This window comes from Pelodiscus sinensis, chromosome 3 (assembly GCF_049634645.1).
Source record: "Pelodiscus sinensis isolate JC-2024 chromosome 3, ASM4963464v1, whole genome shotgun sequence".
Taxonomy (NCBI): Eukaryota; Metazoa; Chordata; order Testudines; family Trionychidae; genus Pelodiscus; species Pelodiscus sinensis.
Genome location: NC_134713.1, coordinates 49,620,713 through 49,643,403, shown reverse-complemented (window position 1 = coordinate 49,643,403; position 22,691 = coordinate 49,620,713). Strand labels below are relative to the sequence as shown.

The window sequence follows — 22,691 nt, the reverse complement described above, 5'->3', positions numbered from 1 at the left end:
AATATTTTAAGAAACCTAACAGATTACAACACTTTAAGAAAAACCATTTCTCCTATTTATATTCTTGAGATGTTCTACAGCACCACTGTGGTCAAAAAGAGTTTTAAAGAAGTATTCTGTGAACATAAGATCAGGTCCCTAGTTTGCAGCACAAAACATCATATATATAATAGCCCAATGTCTGTGACTCTGTAATGCTTAAATGATGTCTGTTCCCTCTGGGCGGCGCTGTTGCCTCCTGCTGTGGCATTTGGCTGACTTCGGCACAGCTCAGCCAGGCCGCTGCGAGGAAGCAAGTGGCGCAAGCGACCGTTTGGGGTCCATGGTCCCCATGCAGCATGGCTTGTGCCACTTGCTCCCCCATGGCAGCCCGACTGAGTGGTGCAGAAGTCAGCTGAGTGCCATGGTGGGAGGCAAAGAGGGGCAGGGAGGTGACGTGTGGCATGACAGTGGCTCCAGGCCCCGCCCCTTAGCTGTGAATGTCACCGCCCCACCCCACTGCATTTCCCACCATGGCGCTCAGCTGACTTCTGCGCCACTCAGCCGGGCCGCCGCGGGGGAGTCCAAACGGCCATTTGCTCCCCCGCAGTGGCCCAGCTGAGTGGTTCAGAAGTCAGATGAGCGCCATGGCAGGAGGCGAAGGGGGGCAGGGCAGTGATGTGCAACGTGACAGCAGCTCCAGGACCCACCCCCTAGCCATGAACAGATCCTGGCCGGGGGTAGGGTGGAGGATCGAGGGGGAAGGGAAGGTGGAGGACAACTGAGAGATTGCAGGATCAGTGCTGGGGTGAAGGAAAATGGTGCAGGGGGGCAGCTGGAGCTCATAGGCAGCCACTCAGCTGGGCTGCCACACGGAAGCAAGTGGTGCAAACAGCCGTTTGGGCTTCGCACTCCCCATGCAGGAGGAGGAGGAGAAGAGAAAGAGAGAGTGAGAGGGAGGAGATGGAGGAGAGCTGAGAGAGAGAGAGGGAGAGGCAGGAGGAGGAGGGGAGAGAGAGAGAGAGAGACGGAGCAAGAGACCGAGCAAGAGACCGGAGGCTCCAGAGAAAAGACTGAGATAGAAAGGGAATAGGATGTGGAGAAGAGACCTGAAAATCCCATTTTATGATGGGCTAATTGGCTAGTAGGATAATAGTACTCAAGAAATTCATCTGCGTGGGACAGTGTGTAAATGTGAAAAGGAGACTCCTCCTCCCAACATTACCTTTTGTTTGAACTTAGGCACTTTTTAAAATAAAATGTTTGACAATAGATTAAAATGCAAGCCATTCTAACACAGACACACACCATTTCTGTGTTTTATTCTTCAAAGGATGGGATGGGAAGAGGAAGTCTGTATTAGGTTTCCATTTACATTGGTTGTTCAATGCAAATAATGTGATATTCTATAATCTGTGAATAATGTTTCTGAAAAAAATTACACTATAGTGGAATGCAATGTTACTTGAAACAGAAACAAAGATTTTGGTTACTTTTCTGTAGTAAGATACTTTTCTGTATCTTTTCTGTAAAATTACTGACCTGTTTTATGCAAACTTAGTTGTTCCTGACAACATTTGTGAGACAATAACAATTATTATGTGGTGGAGTGACATTAATTATTTTCTGTCTCTCAAAACAGTTGAATTGTACATTAGATATTATTGCCATTTAGAAAGAAGCATGGTTTAGTGACTCAAAGGAGACTGTATTGAACTGAATGTCAAACAAAGAGTTGGAGAACTTTCTGTCATGCCCTTTGGACTATATAGTGACCCTTATGTCTTTTTGAGAGCTTATTTAACCATTTTCTGGAGGACATCACTATATAGTTACTATGCTTCATTTACCTTAATATCACTTGTGTTTAGGCTAGTTATAGATTAGCATCCTATTCTGATTAGCATTTGACATACTCAAGTAGCTAATTTAAAAAAAAATGGACTTAAAAGAAACCTTTGAAAGAGTCTTAATTATTGACAAAATTATGTTTACATAAATATTATAAATAAAGGGATTTAAAAATCCATTCATTTACTTAACTGCTATAGTTAAGGTAAACATTGTTGTTTACTTGCAAGAAAATGTAGCACCACATTGAGGAATAGCTCCAGACCTCTCAGGTTTTTGTGCTGGTTGCTCTTGCAGAAACCTGCACTGAGCTTTATTTTATTCTTGGGTTCATATTTAGAAATCCCCCTCCTGTTGCAATTGCTGCCAACTGGCAAGTCTTTTTTAACTCTGCCAGTCAAAAACACTCCAGATTACACACAATAATCCTACACTGTTGTTGCAGTACTTAAAGCTCCTTACTTCATATGAATTGGCTCCAGCTGTACTCCACAAACCCTAAAAAAGAGTTCTTTCAGCGAATTATCTGCACACAGATAGATTATTTGAGCTCTGTGTAGAAAATAGGATTTGTTCCACTGGATTTTTCTAGAGTTTGCATGTATTTGTCTCTAATTATGAAACTACAGGAAGGAGGGCATCAGTTAATTTGGACTGAGAAATATGAGGGTAGTGTTGGAAATAAAGGGTTAATGTATTAATGTATGGTTTTGTATTTAAGTGTTTAGTTATACATGATTCTAGTTAGTTGTTTGTGAAAGCCATTCAAGATTGAGTCAGTGAATTTTTAATCCTGAGAACTCCATTTTGATCAGTGTGCTTGTCAGCAGCTAAAGAACTCTTAGCTGTACTGGTTCTTACCACCTGAAACTGTTTTTTCCCACCTGAACAGACCCTGAACTTTCCATCACCTCAGAGTTTTTTGCACTACAGAAATGATATAAGACTCTGCACAGCTGCTGGACGATGTGCTTTTTGGTTTTATCCATCCAGGGGAATTATTCCATTCCATCGACATGCCTGTCAATATCGAATCACCACAACACCGCCAAGGCTTTGACAATGGGAAGATTTACTTACCATCAATGATTCACCATCACCCATCAAAGTTCCCTGCTGGGATCTCCCCAAAGTTCCTCCCTGAGAGCTTTTAATTACATAAGGGTTGAAGGTCTCAGGCCTCAAGTTATGCACAGCACCCATCGGCACCTCTAAAATATAAATGGTGTTTGTTACTTTTGGGGCCTTTTACTGTTATCTTTCTCTTCTTACTGGGTAATGAAGGTATTTGGGGCTAGGCTATTCCTCACTGATAGAATCCCTGCACTGTTATTTGTTGATTTAAAGATGATTACTATTGTTTGGTTTTGGGTCTATTTTGAATTCTCCCATTTTCCTAATTATTGTAATTTAATCCCTTAATACAGTTGTTAAACTTTCCTGGACTGTCATTCTTTATTTACATCACATCACACTGGGAGGGTGCACAGAGTAATTCCATATCGGTGACAGATACAGAAAAAGTGTTCTTGTATCTTCTGAAACAGGAGCTACCCTGATACTGGGATCACCTTCATGCTTCCTATTTTTCTAGTTGCCTTTGTCCACAGGGTAAGAGTAGTTTCTTGTGTTGGGTTTGTGAGGATTATTTTTTAATTTTGTGCAAAAGTAGTGCTTTGAAAAGGAATTTGGAACTACTTTTCTGGATTCAGAAGACCTCTCTTTATCCACTGAATGGATATATCAAATATAGAACAGACATAGTATGTTTAAGCTCCTTAAATAGTTCCACCAATGTACTGTATCTGTACACTCAAGAGAGAGGTGATCTCTGATGGTCAGAAAATAATGCTGTCTTTAAGGACTCTGGTGGTCAGAGAATAATGATGTCTCTACTGCTATTGACCTTTAGTCTGAGGTTGCCAGCAAATTTTTCAGAGAATTTAAGGTCAGAAGGGATCATTAAATCATCTGCTCTGACTCCAAGAAAATGGAGATGCCAGGAACAATTCATAAGTAGGTCACTAGTTAGTGTTAATAGTAGAGATGTGTTTTCTAGTGTGAAAGCTAATCCATACAGACTCACATATAATGGGAGCAATTTCTGGTCTCTACAATGTGGTTTGAAGGTTATTTTTAGCACAGTATAATGCTCAGACAGACATCATTGACAAGACCAATGACATTGTCAACCTCATCTTTTATATGACACTCTGTATATTATTGGTATTTGGAAATCTGTCTGCCTTTGCACTGATTCCAGCTAAGTAGTGTAGAGATGATATTGAATACATTAAAGTTGTTCTCTTATTTTAAATGGACTCTTACTTTTAAGAGTAGGAGAACATTATTGTCCATCATTACATGACGGAAATCTTCTATAAATACCTCCACGCAAGAAAGTTAATTATCCAAGCCTGTCATGCAATCTTAGTGTCTTTAGAAATTCTATAATTACAAAGAACAAATAGCTTGATGGGTACAAAACCTAAAACTATTATATTCATACATATCAGTGTCCCAGCTGGACTCATAGAAATGCTGAAGACTTCTTCAAAGAAGTATGTTTTGGGACTTAAGGGTAAAATCAAAACCAGATAATTATTATTTTAAAAATATGACAGGTTTCTATAGCAATTACACCAGACCCTACAGTAGCATTACTTTAGTGTTATGTTTTGGACCGTTAACAGAGTAAATTGGTAGTAACTTTTCTTTTTTTACAAGAGAGCCTATCTTCATTTCTCAACTGGACAAAATGCCTCTAATACAACATTTTATGAAGAAGTTTAAAAAGAATATTTCAGATATCATATTAAACAGGTAGAAAAGTCCAGTGGAGTGAGGTTTCTTTAGAATTCTGTTGTCTCAAACCTACTTCTAGAATATTCCAACAAAAATAATATAATTGGAATATATATATATATATATATATAAAGAGACATTGCTTGACAACCTAAAGATATATGTATTACGCTCACTTGTCACTTAAACTCTTGGTTGTGTTATCAGTAACAAAAGCAAAGAATTCTTGAAAAGCTTGTTGGGTATAGTGTTAGCTAAATATTGACAGATTGCTTCAGGGATGACACCAAATGTTCTGTAGAGAAAAGATCAAAACAGAAGCCTCAAGAACTTTTGACTCAACCTACTTTCAGAATTACGATTGAAATAGTTTTGTCCTGTCTCTTTAAGTGACTCTTAAACCATTTTCAGTATGAATGCAGTAGGTTGGTGCTGAAAAGGTTTTCAGTGGTGATTCAATTTCCTAGTGTAAATATGTCTTTATATAGGCTTTTGTTGATGTTCAGAGCTTTTTCTCAGTCAGAACTTGGTAACCAATAGCTACCTATCATTGTGGATTAGTCGGATCATCTGAATCTCTTAAAACGTGGTGACAGGTTATTAGAACTATTCATTGTAAATCTTATGTTTTCAAAACTTATATACTTAATTGAATCCTGTGTTGAACTGATTTCACTGAACTATTAAAACTCATCTGTCTGATCAAAGATCACTGATATTATTTTATATATTAAACCCAGCCTAACCCTTGGCGGTACTATAATCTATTTAGTTATGTCTTCTCTGAAGCATTCAGTTGGGTGATTGTCACCAGGCCTGAGTTCCTGGATTGGCATGGCTTGAGTGTGAGCATCCACACTACAAAGCCATATCTGAATTATTATCTATGTATTTATAGTGCCCTACCACCTTAGGTCCCTATTCATAGACCAGGACAACATTGTGCTAGGCACTGTGCTGTCATAGATCAAAAGACAATGCCTGTCATATGGGGCTTACATCTGTAAGTAGGGGCTGAACTGCTGCTTGCTATCAGCCAGCTAAAGGGAGGGGTGGGTGTGCCCACTGCAATTGTTTAGCTCTGCAAGGTAATTAACTGTTAACTGTTGATATGTAAATACAGCTCAAGAGAGAATATGAGGTGTGGCTATGTAAATCCCATTCAGCCAGGGCTGATGGAGGGTCAGTGTTGGAATGGAATGTGGACAATTGTAAATAATTTGGGACTGTTGTGGGGGTCACTAATCATGCTACACTTAAATATGGGAACTGTAAAACATGTCACCAGTGCTTGCAGGAGAGACACCACCATCAAGGTAAGACGTCTTGGAGGAACAAGCCTCCCCCCTTCCAGAGTTGAGTGAACTGAGCTGGGGGGAAGGATTAAAGGCCTAGAGTCAGCCTGTGTCACACCTGCCAGGTGTGAGTTATAAGACTGGCCCAACCTGCCCCTTTCCCCCTTTGTTTTAAGGACAGACTGAAAGCAGACTCCCTAAGGAGACTTTTCTTTTGCTAGTCCAATGGAAGCTGGATTCCTTTGCTAGTCCAGCTGGTGGCTAAAGAGTTGAAATCATGGAGAGCTGAAACCACTGGTTTGGCTGAGAGCCAGACCCTTTGCAGCCAGTGGAGTGGCGGCGACCAGCAGAGTGGCTGGTGGGAATCACTGGCTGGTGGCGTAACATGGTGCAGAGCGGTGGCAGGTGAGGAGCGATGACCAGCAGTGTGGAGCGGAGCGGCGGCAGGCAAGGAGCGGTGACCAGTGGCGTGGTGCAGAGCGGCAGACGATGAGGAGTGGCGACCAGCGGTGGCAGCAGGTGAGGAGCGGTAGCAGCAGGCATGGAGAGGCAGCAGATGACCAGCAGAGTGTCTGGTGGTGTGGGACGAGACAGTTGGTGGAGAGTGGCGGAGTGTCGTTAGGTGCCCCCTATCTATCCCGTCACCCCTATTTCTACTCAGGTTGGGAGGTGAAACCCTGCGGGTGAACTTTGGGACTCTGGGTGGCATGGACCAGGGACAGAGACTTTTAGGGTGTCAGACTCTTTGGACTTCAGGTGATTCTTGGCTGGGGGGAGCTTAGCTTATGTTTGGGTTATGAACTCTGTTTGTGGTGTTTCCCCCAAGTAAATGCCATATGACTTCTCTCTCTGTTTCATTAAATGTTTCTTTCCTACACTCAGACTCAGTGCTTGCGAGTGGGGAAGCATTGCCTCTCAGAGGCACCCAAGGGTGTGTGAATTTCCCAGATTACTGGGTGGGGGCTTGAACCGGTTCTGTGTGAGATGGACCCCAAGATATTGAACCCAGCCCTGGTTACTGCCAGGCCAGTTGGCAGAAGGGTTACACATCTATGAATAAAACAAGAGAACAAACCAATTTTAATGGGGAGTCTTGGAGAGCCAGGCCCAGTCTATAAAGTTCTTATGTATATTACATAACTTTTCAAAGACAATCACGTGACTAGAGATATACCATACAAATTGACAATGAGGCCATATCAGTCAATATGATAAGCATTAGTTTTTGACCTGGTGCTGATTTCCAGTTAGGTGTTACAGCTCTGGGGGAGCATATTCCGTGGTGTTTGGTGCTGCAATAAGCTGAGCTACTCCGATTCTTTTTCCAGTAGATTGTGGGAGAATTTGTCTGTCTCTCTGGCTCCATAGGGGAAGATTTCAGAAAGATACTGGAGGACAATTTAACCTGCCTCTTTCCTACAGCTTGGATGGGTTACTAGTATGAGTGAAAATTTAACTTGATTTTTAGTCTATACCCTCTGCCCAGGTTGAAAATCAGGTGAGAGAATTTGTGTGTGGATGGCAGGGAGGGTAGAGATAGGGTCCAGAGTGACCTAGCCAAATTGGAGGATTTGGCCAAAAGAAATCTGATGAGATTCATAGAATCATAGAACCATAGAACCATAGAGCTGGAAGAGATCTCAGAAGGTCATCAAGTCCAGCCCCCTGCTCTAGGCAGGACCAATCCCAACTAAATCAACACGGACCGAGATTGAAACACCTCTAGGGATGGAGACTCTACTACTTCCCTAGGTAACCCATTCCAGTGCTTCACTACCCTCCTAGTGAAATAGTTTTTCCTAATATCCAACCTGGACCTCTCCCACCACAACTTGAGACCATTGCTCCTTGTTCTGTCATCTGTCACGACTGAGAACAGCCTTTCTCCATCCTCTTTGGAACCTCCCTTCAGGAAGTTGAAGGCTACTATCAAATCCTCCCTCACTCTTTGCTTCTGCAGACTAAACAGAGCCAACTCCCTCAGCCTCTCCTCATAAGTTATATGCTCCAGCCCCCTAATCAGTTTGGTTGCCCTCCGCTCGACCCTCTCCAGTGCATCCACATCCTTTTTGTAGTGGGGGGCCCAGAACTGGACACAATACTCCAGATGTGGCCTCACCAGAGCCAAATAAAGGGGAATAATGACATCTCTGGATCTGCTGGCAATGCTCCTCTTAATGCCATTAGCCTTCTTGGCACACTGTTGACTCATATCTAGCTTCTTATCCACTGTAACCCCCAGGTCCTTTTCTGCTACTACTTAACCGGTTGGTCCCCAGCTTGTAACTATGCTTGGGATTCTTCCGTCCCAAGTGCAGGACTCTGCACTTGTCCTTGTTGAATCTCATCAGATTTCTTGAAGCAAAATACAGGACAATGTAGCACTTTAAAGACTAACAAGATGGTTTATTAGATGATGAGCTTTCGTGGGCCAGACCCACTTCCTCAGATCAAGATTTTTTTTTGATCTGAGGAAGTGGGTCTGGCCCACGAAAGCTCATCATCTAATAAACCATCTTGTTAGTCTTTAAAGTGCTACATTGTCCTGCATTTTGCTTCAACTACCCCAGACTAACACGGCTACATTTCTATCACTATCAGATTTCTTGTGGCCCAATCCTCCAATTTGTCTAAGTCACTCTGGACCCTATCTCTGCTCTTAAGCGTATCTACCTCTCCCCTTAGCTTAGTGTCATCCGCAAACTTGCAGAGGGTTCAATCGATCCCCTCATCCAGGTCATTAAAGATATTGAACAAAACCGGTCCTAGAACTGAACCTAGAACTGAACCTTGGGGCACTCCACTAGAAACTGACCGCCATCCTGACATCAAGCCGTTGATCACTAATCGCTGTGCCTGGCCTTCTATCCATCTTTCTATCCATCTTACTGTCCATTTATCCAATCCACATTCCCTTAACTTGCTGGCAAGAATATTGTGGGAGACCGTATCAAAAGCCTTGCTAAAGTTACCTCATCATAGAAGCTAATCATATTCAACAAGGGCAAGTACAAAGCCCTGAATTTAGGGCTGAAGAATCCCATGCACTTGCTATGCAAGAGCCTCATTTACTTCTTGATTGGTTAAGAAACAGTTGTGCATAAAAGGATCAGAGGATTACAGTAGATGAGAACCCGGATACAAGTCAACTGTGTGCCCTTGTTGCCAGGAAGGCTAACAATATATTAGCTGGAGCATTGCCAGCAGATAAAAGGAAGCAATTTGTCCCTCTATTCAGCACCAGTGAGGCCAAATCTGGAGTACTGTGTTCAGTTTTGTCCCCTCCCCTCCCCCCACCAGTATAGAAAGGATGTGGACAAACAGGAGATAATCCAGCAGAGGGCAACATAAACTATTAGTGGGCTGGGACTCAAGAGGCAAGGGTGAGGGGACTTGACCTATTTATTCTTCAGAAGAGAAGAATGAGGGGGGATTTGATAGCTTTAGCTACCCTGAAGGGGGGAGGGGGAGGTTCTAAAGAGGATGGAACCATGCTACTCTCAGTGGTAACTGATGATGGAACAAGAAGAAGAAATGATCTCAAGTTACAGGGGGGAGGCCTAGGTTGGATATTAGGAAAAACCATTTCACCAGGAGTGTGGTGAAGCAATGGAATGAGTTGCCTAGGGACAGGGTGGAATCTCCATCCTTATTAGGAAAATCTCTGGCTGGAATTATTTAGCTGGAATTGGTCTTGCACAGAGAGTTAGTCTAGATGACTTCCTGAGGTCTCTTCTAGCCCTAATATTGCATGATTCTATGAACATTTGAGAAAGAACCTGGGTTAAGCCTAGTAATGAGAATTTGTATGTTTCATTTCCATGAATTCAATGGAAAATTCATTTCAATTTCAAATTAATTTACATTTTTATGTTTCATTAACCCAGAAGCCTCAGTAGGCTCCCAAAGGAAGATTACACCAGAGTGGTGATTTAAACCTTTGATGGTTAAATGCTGGCATAATTGCTCCTATGCAACTCCCCTATCATCTCTGGCTGATATGGCTTCTGTGTCTGTCCTCCAGTTGACATAACAGCATAAAGGCCTAAAGAAGTCATGGAAACTAGCACCACAAAAACAGTCTTCAGGATATTGTTATCTACAGCGAGGAAGTTAGAAATTACTTACCTGGTCAAAGTTAAATGATCAAATGGCAGAAAGTCACCTTTATATCCCTCTTTCTGAACTGCAAGCAGGGGTCAGGACCTTAATATTTAATCTAATATCTAAAGTATTGCCTAATAATAAACAATAATAAAGCACCTATCCTACAGTATTTCCTTATATCAGAACTACAAAGCAAGAATTGGTATAAATATTTACATGTCCTACATGAGGATAGATGCAACTTAGGTGGGGAATGAATTGCCGAATCCCCCCAGGTACAGTGAAGAAAAGACACATATATAAGGGTGGCAATGTATCCGTTTTATTGATATTCTTTATGGTAGTTTACTAACCTCTGATAATCTTTGATTAAATAATTCTAATTCAGCCTATTTGACAATCTTGAGTTGTCATTAATTGAGACAAAAGCTAACCCTACATCTTATCAGGGTATTCCAAATTCTAATTCTCATGTGTTCCATTAGAAAATTATGTCTCCAATTTGGACAGAAATAATTTTGCCAAATACCCTTGTGTCAACTCAGAATGTTGTGAAGAATGTGAGACTTCACAAAACTTTCATTTGATAATGCACTAAACTCAATCAATAGAAAAAATATTATATTACAAAACTCACCAATGCACACAAATTTGTGATTGAGGTCTGCCATTAAAATACATGTATTATCAACTTGAAAAGCTTTCCCTGATATTCAACATGTCATTAAAGTTTATAATGCTGCACCCACCTTCCTTGCAACCCACACACACTCAGGAAAAATCAACATGATAAACTAATTTAAAAATGCAAGTCTGTTTGAGACTATTATTTTTTTTAATATTGCTAATACTCGGTGGGCAATCTGAGACTCATGACACATCTGATCACATTGAAAGCACACTTGAATAGCTCTTTCAAATTATTAGTTATTAAAACCTGTGCCTATATGGCATGAAAATATAGTTCTATTAGAGCTTATGTGAAGAATAAAAATAGGAACTTCTTGGAAAAGAAATAAGAACATTTTAATTAGAACAAACGTAAGAATAACAGATCAAATATATTGTCGTGTATGTCCATTATATAGAAACTATCAAGGCCTTAAAAGAGTTTCAGTTAATTAAGTTAATTAAGTCAATGCTTCAACAGACAGAAGATGTGTTACCAAGGACAGAGAAAGAAAAATGAGTGAGAATGACCTCCTATATCTATCAGTTCAAGGAGACTTCAGCTAAAAGAACACTCTCCACCAACACCCTAATTGTTCTAATGGCATACCGCTCAAATTGTGTGGTTTTTTTTTTTAAGGAACAAAAAAAGCTGTTCCTTTACTACAAGTAATTACTTTTATTCTCATTTTAAGTTCTGTTGGATATAGGAATATCAGGACTATTCTACTAGATTATAAATGAATATTTGAATCATATCTGAACTCAGAGCCTTTTCTAACATTCTTGATAGTTTGGGTTTTTGCTCTCTGAAGGAGGGAGAGGAGACATCATGACAGATTTATAGGAAATAAAATAGATTTGAAAATTTATTGCAATGCTTATCCCCCTACTTGTTTTGTCTTTAGCTGCTTTCCTATTTATCTGGGGTTTTTTACTGTATCGCAAAATTCAAATAATTTTGTAGGTTAAACAAATTAGTAATTGATACATTTACTAGAAACCCCAATGAATTATTGACCTCCCTTCCCAAGTCCATTTGCAGAACTTTATTATACCTATGTGACCAAAAAAACTGGTAGTAGTCTTATTAAAAATAAAGTTAGTAAACATATGGCACAGAGGCATAGAGAAGACGGGGCAGGAGGGGACAGTTGCCCCCGGGTGCCATGCTGGGGCGGGGGACGGGCTGGGGTGGGACCAGAGAGCACGCTGCTCTTGCCCACCTGACGCTTTGAACCAAGACCCGGGAGCTGCCTGCTAAGTGCTGCTGCTGGCTCTCTACATACTGCGAGCTGAAGCAGCCAGCTGGGTGGGAGGAGCAGTGGTTTGAAAGGAACGTGCCTCTGGTGCCTGGCTCTTGGGAGGGGGGAAGATTTGTTTGGGGGAGTGCTCCCCCCAGCACTGGGGGTGCCATGTTCTGGGGGAAGAGGGGTGAGTGCATGGGGGGGCTGGCTTTGGGGCAGGGGTGAGGTGAGTGTATTGGGATGGAGAGCACTGTGGGGGGGGGGCTGGCTCTGGGCAGGGGTAAGTACATTGGGATAGGGGATACTAGTGGGGCTGGTTCTGGGGCAGGGATGGATGTGTTGTACTTAAAAGTACTTCATGGGATCTTTTGTGGGGAAAAGGCAAAATGCCACATTTTTTGGTAATACACACATATAGCAGTCAACACATATATGCATATAATACAGCACACACACACACACAGACCATGTCTTCTTTTTACCAATAGTTGTTCCACCTAACTGCTTTGGCCAGATTAGTTAGGTGGGGGAGAGTTGGAGCCGGATCAATGCTCCCATGTTGACATCAAGATGCCTTAGAGATGTATAGTGTCTTCCCTCTCATGCAGAGTCATCATATGCATATGCAGTTATTCGTCTATGGCACCTTCTTCTTGGTGTTGTTTTAATGCTCCCCATTCACCTTCAAAGAGGGACCTTCCAAAAGCAGGGGCTTGCTGTTTACTCCCAAGGCATCCATGGGTCCAGTCTTCTTTCAATGAGCCCACTTCAGAGGTCCCATCGTTCTTATTGTTCTTGAATATGGCTTCCACCTTTCTCCAAGGTGCCCAGAGGTGCTTTTCTTTCATGCCTTATCCATTCACACCTCATTCACTTAACAGGACAATCAGTTTAGCAAAGGGGGGTACACAATCTACAAGATACAAGGTTTCTATGTAAAAAGGCTGAATACAAAGTTTCTATGTTCTGTAAAAGTATACAAAGTTTCTATAAAAGGACTTAATACAACAAACTAAAGACTTATTACAAAACTAAAAGGACTTGATACAAAGTTAAAATAAAAAAAATCAATGAGAAAATGATTAATACAGAGATTAATGAACTTTACCTACAGTTGCATTGGTATGGAGGGGGCTGAGGTGCCTGCTCTGGGGAAGGGGTGGTTTCATTGGAATAGGGGGTACCTGGCTCTGGGGCAGGGGTCGGTGCATTGGGGTTACTTATTTTTTTAAATAAAAGATACTTTATAACAAAAGGAAAAACCTAAAAAACAATAATCTGGTAGCACTTTAAAGACTAACAAACATGTAGATCAGGCATGTCAAACTTGAAGCCCTCTGAGGGTACAAATGTAAACTGATAGCTTTCAGGGACACCAAACAAAATGTACTTCTATAGGACAGTTGTAATTATTTATTATTATAGATTATGTTTTAGGTATATTTTATAATATTTTTCAGGTCTTGTTTTAATATAATTTGATGTGTAAATTTTAAATTAAAATTTAAATTAAAAAGGTACTTTAAAATTGTTTATATGATACATAACTTGTTTTGTTGAAATAAAAACAAGTATAGACCATGGTCAATCAAGGAGAACAGGCTTTTGTGAAAATGTCAGATACTTTTTAAGTCTGAGATTTTGCATAAACATATTATTTGTGCAATTGCAAAAATTGACATATTTATTGATATAAAATTAATATACATTTTGTGATTATTTGGGAATAAATACATAAAACCCCCAAAATTAACAAAATATTCCTCTCCTTTCCCCCAGAGCCAGGCACTCCCATACCCCCATTCTAACCCACTCCCTTTCCACTCCCCCAGAGCATCACCCCTCCCTCTCTAACTTATTGCTTCAAGTGCTTTCAAAAAAGTGAGGGCGATTCTCGAGTTGTATGTTACTTTGATTTCAAAATATTAAAATCAAGTGTTATTTTAATAGCAAAGTTAATCTCTTAGGGTATGTCTACACTACCCTCCTAGTTCGAACTAGGAGGGTAATGTAGGCATACCGCACTTGCAAATGAAGCCCGGGATTTGAATTTCCCGGGCTTCATTTGCATAAGTGGGGAGCCGCCATTTTTAAAACCCCGCTGGTTCGAACCCCGTGCAGCGCGGCTACACGGGGCTAGAACTAGGTAGCTCGGACTAGGCTTCCTATTCCGAACTACCGGTACACTTCTACGAGGTATACCGGTAGTTCGGAATAGGAAACTTAGTCCGAACTACCTAGTTCAAGCCCCGTGTAGCCGCGCTGCATGGGGTTCGAACCAGCGGGGTTTTAAAAATGGCGGCTCCCTGCTTATGCAAATGAAGCCTGGGAAATTCAAATCCCGGGCTTCATTTGCAAGTGCGGTATGCCTACATTACCCCGCTAGTTCGAACTAGCGGGGTAGTGTAGACATACCCTTACATTCATAATTATGATGTAGTTTATCGCTGAGCAACAGTATGAAAAACAACTGGGTTAACTAGTAAATAAGTCAGCAGTTAGGAAGCATTACAGATTGCTTAAAATAAATTTGATATGCTCAATTTTTTTACCTCTTATTCATTAAAGCAACGAGTTTGCTATAACAATGCTTTTAAATGCTTGATTGAAATATAGTGATGAAATTCATATTTTGGTTGTATAACATTTATTTCTCTTGTGTTTTATAAAACTTACATATATTAAGAATTTGGCATTTTTAATGTAAAAGATGTGAACTTAATGAGACCAGGATATGAACAAATTAAAGAGACAAAATTATTTCACAGAATGTAAACCCCCAAAACTTTATAATTTATATTTGTCTGTAGTTAGTAAAATAAGTAATTCATTAAACAATAAATATTCTAAGATTGGATTATTTACAGTGGTGTAGTGAGGAGGTCAGGGGGGAGGGGTTTCCCCCAGATACCCTGCTAGTGGGGTGCCAATTTAGTGTACCCCCACTTCCCGTCATCCCTCTGCTTGCCTGCTCCTCCTCTGCCCACTGCTGCTGTCTGGAGCTGCCTCACTGCCCCCAGTACTGACCCTCCACCTCAGCCAAAGGTTAGTGCATGCAGGGGCCTGGCCCCAAACTGGAGGGAGTGGGGTAAGATGTTGTACAAGCTCCCCTCCTCCCCCAGCTCAGCCATGCTCCAGATTTGTGGGGGGAGGGAGAGCAAACTTTGCCTTCGTTCCCGGGTGCATAACACCCTCGCTATGCCTCTGACATGGAAAGCTAACGGACTAGGACTTATTCTCCCCACTGTAATGCATTCAGTAACAAAATTTGAATAGTTGGCAGATAATAAACATGCAAATCCTCTGTTGATCATATGAGTATGTTTGAGGGAGTCTGGTACAGTACAATCAACTTCCAAAGGTCATAAAATATCCCTTCATTTTGAAAGTCTAGGGAATTATTTTAAGTGGATAATTAATTTATGGGGTAGGCTGATATTTGTCTTGCCTAACTCAAGTTTTTGGTCAGCCACCTGAGGCATGTCAAAGTTCTAATTTGATTCCACCAGATATCTAGTGAATTGAGTACTGGACCTCATGAACATTTTTTCTACAATAAAGAACAGAAGCAGAATGCCATCATCCAACACTAGACCTTCTTATCAATAAAGTAGGGAAATAAAACCTAGATGAGGCTACTATAAGATGGATAACCATTCTCAGAGAGTAGTTATTAACAGTTCACTATCATGCTGAAAGGGCATAATAAGTGGGGTTCCACAGGGTCTGTTTTGGGACCGGTTCTGTTCAAAAATTTAGATATTGGCATAGAGAGTACTCCTATTAAGTTTCAAGATGATACCAAGCTAGGAGGAGTTGCAAGTGCTTTGGAGGCTAGGGTCAAACTCAAACTCAAAATGATCTGGACAAACTAGAGAACTAGTCTGAGGGAAATAGGATGAAGTTTAATAATGACAAATGCAAAGTACTCCACTTAGAAAGGAACAACCACTTTCACACATATAGAATGGGAAGCGACTGTCTAGGAAAGAGTACTGCAGAAAAGGGATCTGGAGGTCATAGTGGACCACAAGCTAAATATGAGTCAACAGTGTGACACTGTTGCAAAAAAAAGCAAACTTGATTCTGGGATGCATTAATAAGAGTGTTGTGAACAAGACACGAGAAGTCATTCTTTTGCTCTACTCTGTGCTGATTAGGCCTCAGCTGGAGTATTGTGCACAGTTCTGGGCACCACTTTTCAGGAAGGATGTGGAAAATTTGGAGATGGTCCAGAGAAGAGCAACAGAAATGATGAAAGACCTAGAAAGTGTGACCTATGAGGGAAGACTGAAAGAACCGGGCTTGTTTAGTTTAGAAAAGAGAAGACTGAGAGGGTACATGATAGCACTTGTCAAGTATCTAAAATGATGTTACAAGGAGGAGGGAGAAGAATTGTTCTCCTTTGCCTCTGATGATAGGACAAGAAGCAATGGGCTTAAATTGCAACAAGGGAGGTTTAGGTTGGACATTAGGAAAATCTTCCTAGCTGTCAGGGTGTTTAACCTCTGGAATAAATTACTTAGGTAGATTGTGGAATCTCCAACACAGGAGATATTTAAGAGAAGTTTGGATAGACATCTATCAGGGATGATCCAGACAGTGCTTGGTCCTGCTGTAAGGGCAGGGGACTGACCTTGATGATCTCTCAAGGTCCCTTCCAGTTCTAGTATTCTATGATCCTATGGATTCACATATTCTGCTAGAAGAGAAAGGTGAGCAGGAGTTGTCAACTCCAAATGTGAGAAAGTGGCAGACAGGTCCAGCAACTCATAGCAAGATAGTTTCTAGAGTGTCTTCTGTGACTCACCAAACTCTGGGATATTGCCCCTGAAATAGAAACATTAACATCAATTATCAACAAGCAGCAATGTGGACATCACCTGTTACATGACAGACCCAACAAAGAACACAACAGAACATCATTGGCCATTACCTAAAAGACCAAGCTAAAGCCTATCAAGCATAGCATCAAGGAACTACAATTTATCCTAGATGACAATTCTCACTCTCACAGACCTTGGGAGACATGCCTGTCCTCACTTACAGTGAATCCCCCCAACCTGAAGTAAATACTCACCACCACCTACACACCACGTAACAGGAGCACTAACACAAGAAGTATTCCCTACAACAAACCTTGCTGCCAACTCTGTCCACATAGTGACACCATCATTGGACCTTACCACATCAGCCATACCATTAAAGGCTCACTTACCTGAACATCTACTAATGAGATATATACCATGTGCAGGAACGTCTATCTTCAACTTACATTGATCAAACAGGACAATCTTGACACAAAAGAATAAATGGACACAAATTAGACATCAAGAATAGCAACATTCAAAAATCAGTAAGAGAGCACTTCAACCTCTATGCACACTCAGCAACCAACTTGAAAGTTACTATACTTGAACAAAAACCCCTTCAAAAACAGAAGGAAAATCTTTCATAGAATCATAGAATACTAGGACTGGAAGGGACCTCGAGAGGTCATCGAGTCCAGTCCCCTGCACCCATGGCAGGACCAAATACTGTCTAGACAATCCCTGATAGACATTTATCTAACCTACTCTTAAATATCTCCAGAGATGGGGATTCCACAACCTCACTGGGCAATTTATTCCAGTGTTTAACTGCCCTAACAGTTAGGAACTTTTTCCTAATGTCCAACCTAAACCTCCCTTTGCTGTAATTCAGTGAATATACAACATAAATATTGGTATTATTTGAATTCTCTCTGTTCGTCTTCTGTAAGAAAGAACAATGCAGGGGGGCTTACAGTCTTACCAGCCCATGGGCAAGGTGGGGAGTGTGGCTTTGGGCAGAAGGGGTGGGGCTGAGGACTAAATATACACCTGGCTGGCCCTCTGAGCCAACCAGAGCACAATGCTCGGGGCTCTGGAACACGCCACCCAGTGCTCCAGTGGCAATTTAAAGGACCTGGGACTCCTGCCAAGAGCCTTGGGCCCTTAAGAATCACTAGGCCCTGGGGCAGTTTCTCCCTCTGCTTCCTCTGTTGGCAGGCCTGCTAACAAGCCATCTGCTTGTTCCTCTGACTTTAAATAAAATTTGAGTCCCTACTGACAGCAGCTTGATCAACTAGATTAATCTAGGGCCAGATTCTTAACTTCTGTACAATGATGCTATTATTGAACTAACCAGGGATTAGCCCGTAGAAGTTCTAATCCTGGCACTATTATACACTTGCTTTCTGTCTTTTGGTCAAGACATTTTAACATTTTTGGCCTTACTTCAGCCTATGTGAATTGGCATATTTCCAGCAAATTCACCCTCTTACTCACAGGCTAAACATGTTCCTCTGTATTCTATCATTTCCCCCCAAAAACTGAGCAATTCATTTCAAATTCCCAGAAATATTAAAAAGATTGATTACTTATTGTTGGATGAGAGCTTTGAAGATGTTAAATGTTATGATAACTTTTACACAAATATCTTTATTGAAAGTGGAAGCTGTATTTTGTTGGATAAACATCGAATTTTTTAACTTACGTCTGTTTGGTATGTTTGTCTCTCCCTTCCCCCCCCCAAAAAAAACAAACAAACAAACAAACAAACCCAACAGCAACCTTTTCCTAGTTGTATAAAATCTTCACACTGAAACTGAATTTTTTATCAGCTGGAACATAAAGGGTACCATGTAAATACAAAAAATACTGATCCAAATTATTTTTAAGGCACATTGAATGCATCATGGGAGTTTGTCATTTCACAATGGATGTATTCTATTTAAGGAAGGTAAATCATTTTCTCCCTGTTGTCCACTATTAAGTGAAAATAGTTTGAGTCCCCTGGTGTGATTCATTTGCATGCAGAAGCTGAAAACTTAATGCTTTATGGAGAACATTTCCAAACAAGGATGATTCTTACTAGATAAATGACATTTTATGAAATCTCAAAATGTGCCTTAAAAACCTTAATGGTTTTTAAACATTTTAATTAGCTATTTGGCAAATCAACAGATGTAGACTATCATCAAGCATGCATAATTTATCCACTAACAATAGTGTCTGAACCCTTTAAGAACTCATAACGCAGCCTTGTACTAGTGTGTTACAACATCATTCATTGTAATAGTAACTCAATTTGTAGCAGTTCTAAACAGCAAACTTTCAAACAATGGCGTTCCAAGTAAAACAACCCACATGCTTTCCCCTTAATCTACACTACTGAGCCCTACTGTGAGATTCATATTAACAATTATCCCACAGAAACATCATAAATTATACTATTAGCATCAAATTGGTTTGCACTATAGAATTTAGATTTCCATAAACTGTTCATATATTGAAATAACATTACTACCATTTTTTTTCATTAGAAGAACAGGAAATGCAGCTTGAATGCCACAGATTCTCAAAAGTAGAGAATTTACAGTTGAGGCAAATATATGAGGTTACATAGCCCAGTGACTGCTCCCCAAGCTTTCTAAGCATTTCAAGCTTTCAACTTTTTATGGTTTTTTACTTCTATTATTGACCATCAAAGAATGCAACCTTCTCTCTTCCTTTTCCAGTCTTACTGGAGCAGATGTAAGGGCTTAGTGACAGCAGTACATATTTGTTAAAGAAAGGGTTGTTTGGGGTATCTGCAGTGTGTTCTGGTCTTTTGATCAGTTTTTGAAGGTTCAGCGGAATCTTTATTAAAAAAAAAATTAACCACAGATGTCAAACTGTCAAGAAAAAGGACTAGTAGGTGCTGGAGAAAATGAAATCTTCCCTTCTTTTTCTTAAACCAAAGAATCATGGAGTATATGCAGGGAAACTCCTGGGAAGTTCTCACAGTTCCTTGGGAGTCATGGACCCTGGTTTGAGATTCCTAACATAGCTGAACAGCTCTCCAACTCTTTACTTAATTGCAGGTGGTCTACAGAGTGCTGACAGATCCTGTGGTTCTGACTCTTCTTTTTATTTCCAGTAGATTAATTACATTAAAGGAAGCTAAAACTATGTCCATTATTTTTTCCACACAATCAATTGCTATAGTTGTCACAGGAAAGTGATATGATCATAAATGGGAAGAGACAGGGTCACTGGATTGTGAATTGAGCATAAGGTGCCACTCATCAGGAAAACTTTCTAAAATACATTTCACAGTTCCCAAGGTAACTGCCCCTCTCACCTCTACATTCCCTGCTTGACAGCTCCCTTTCTCAGATCTTTGGTCTTTCCCGTTTCTGTGTAAAGGAACTTTGCATCTCTTTCCTTCTGGACCAGAGATTGAGGCTATGTCTAGATTGCAAGTCTCTTTCGAAAGAGGCATTTTTGAAAGATACTTTCGAAAAAGCCTCTTTTGAAAAAGAGCATCTAGACTACAACCAGTCCTTTTGAAAAAGCAAGCCACTTTTTTGAAAGAGAGTACCCAGGCAGTTTGGATGCTCTCTTTCGAAAAAGCACAGTTTGCATTAGATACAGACTTTTTTCAAAAGATCACTTTCAAAAAAAGGCGTTATTCCTCGTAAAATGAGGTTTTCCACTGTCGAAAAAACTTTACTTTTGAAAGAATGCGGCAACAGTCTAGATGCAGGGGAAGATTTTTTTGAAAAAACACTGTAATCTAGACACACCCTGAGACTATAGTTTCTCCTGTGGGCAATTTAGAAAATCTGAGGTTACTTCAGGACTTGTGGTCCGCTCATCTGTAAACATCATAAACCATTAAATAGTCTAAACACTTGTTAAACTTAATAGGTATTACTCAGCAGTAGCATGAGATCCTAATTAAGTTTTACACACACTAGTTAGTTCTTTGGGTATGTCTAGACTACATGGCTCTGTCGACGGAGCCATGTAAACTAGTTTACCCAGCATAGTCAATGAAGCAGGAATTTAAATAATCCCCGCTTCATTAAAATAAAAATGGCTGCCACGCTGTGCTGACAATCAGCTGATCCGGCACAGCACAGCAGTCTAGACACAGATCTGTCGACAAGAGAAGCCTTTGTCGACCATTCCTGTAAACCTCATTTGACGAGGCATAAGGGAGCAGTCGACAAAGGCTTCCCTTGTCGACCGATAGCGTCTAGACTGACGCGCTGTGCCAGATCAACTGATTGTTGGCACAGCACAGTGGCCATTTTTATTTTAATGAAGCAGGGATTATTTAAATCCCTGCTTCATTGACTATGTCAGGTAAACTAGTTTACATTGCTCCATCGATGGAGCCATGTAGTCTAGACATACCCTTTGATCCACAGAAAGTATCCCCCAAGTCAGCTTTGGCTTACCCTCTGTGGAGTTTGGGGCCTTAGTCTCTTGAAACAAGTAAAGCAATATAAGACCCCATTTCCCAATGGGATGAAGGTTCAAAGGGCTAGTTATCTACAGGTCCTGCCCTGGGAATATGCATTCATTACTGATCCATCCCCAGCCACTCCAGCTTCCACAGAAAATCCACTCAGAGAGACAGGAAAATAAAGATATATCTATATCTATATCTATATCGATATATTAATACAACAGCCACAAATATGCAATATGGCCATGGCATCTGGTATAAATAGGTACAATAGTTCACGAAGTTGTTACGCTCCTAAAGTCTCAAATATGTCACAATGTAAACGACACTGAGAAATTTGATAATCCCTGTCAGTTGATGGTGATTTCTGTCAGCACAGGCAATATATTAAAGAAGGATCCTCTCATATTTTTTTTCTTATGGAGTAGGATGCCTGTGTAGAATTCAGAGGAGTACTGGTATGTTTCTAGTTTTATATTCAGATATCTTTTGTTTTTTTCATACTTCACTCTTATTTATTTTTGGATAGAAAATGATTATGTTTACCCTGCATTCATCAAAATGGTATGGGGCTACATCTTCCAAGAAGATGTGGCTGGTTTGCACTGCAACTCCCACAGAATCAGCATCTTTACCTAGCTTAATTGATCTGAAGAACCTGACTGCAAGAACAACCTTCACAGATCCAGATCCAACACAAGGGCTACTGTACCTTTTGCCTCACTTGCTGTTGGGAGTATCAGGTAAAAATAGATGGAGGAAATGGATATGATGAGGATGGCTTTGCACCATGTTAATTTTCCTATTGTTTTTCAGCTGGCTGAGACAATTAAGTCACCAAACTGCTCCACCATGGAACAGGGTATTTCTGTGCAGAGGCAGTACTAGGATCAAGTGGGTTTCCCATGTCAACCCCAACCCCTGATTTTTAGTCATTAATCTTCAACCACATTCCCAGACTCTGATCTGTGATCTATAAGTTGTATGTGAATGAGGAGGCTGGCTTGTTGGTAGAGGTGAGAAAAGGATATGCCTTTTAAAAACTAAAAGCATCTCTGCTTGAAATAATAATTATAAGTGAACTTAGCTACCTTTCAGAACATCAGATATCTTTAATCACAAACCAAATTCTTGGAGGAAAGAGAGTCTACCCATCTTCTATTTTGGGTGACCTTGTAATTTTGAGTCTGCCTTTGGGATCAAAATTCAACATGCCCAATGAGTTCATGCAAATCAGGGATTTAAGCATACAGGTTCAACCTCTCTAGTCTGACATCCTCAAGACCTAACTGGTGCTGAACCAGAGAATTTGCTGAAACACAGGGGGTCAATATTATCTAGCTGTATTACCAATACTTCTACTGCTTATTTGGCTCTTAGAAGACAGTCAGGTGTAAATTAGAACTAAATAACAGCACAGAACACTGATAGTCAGGCCTGGCGGCTGTAAACAAACTTGATGGGACCTTGGGAAACT

The 22,691-nt window shown here is 40.7% G+C and overlaps 1 long non-coding RNA gene across 1 annotated transcript in view; it reads right to left on the bottom strand.

Moving 5' to 3' along the window:
* Positions 1 to 11,110: 11,110 nt before the first annotated feature.
* LOC142827588 (uncharacterized) overlaps positions 11,111 to 22,691 on the bottom strand; it is a 162,733-nt gene continuing 151,152 nt past the window's right edge. The window contains exon 3 of the long non-coding RNA XR_012902269.1: positions 11,111 to 12,866. This is a non-coding gene — a long non-coding RNA (uncharacterized LOC142827588). The remainder of the gene's footprint in view (positions 12,867 to 22,691) is intronic.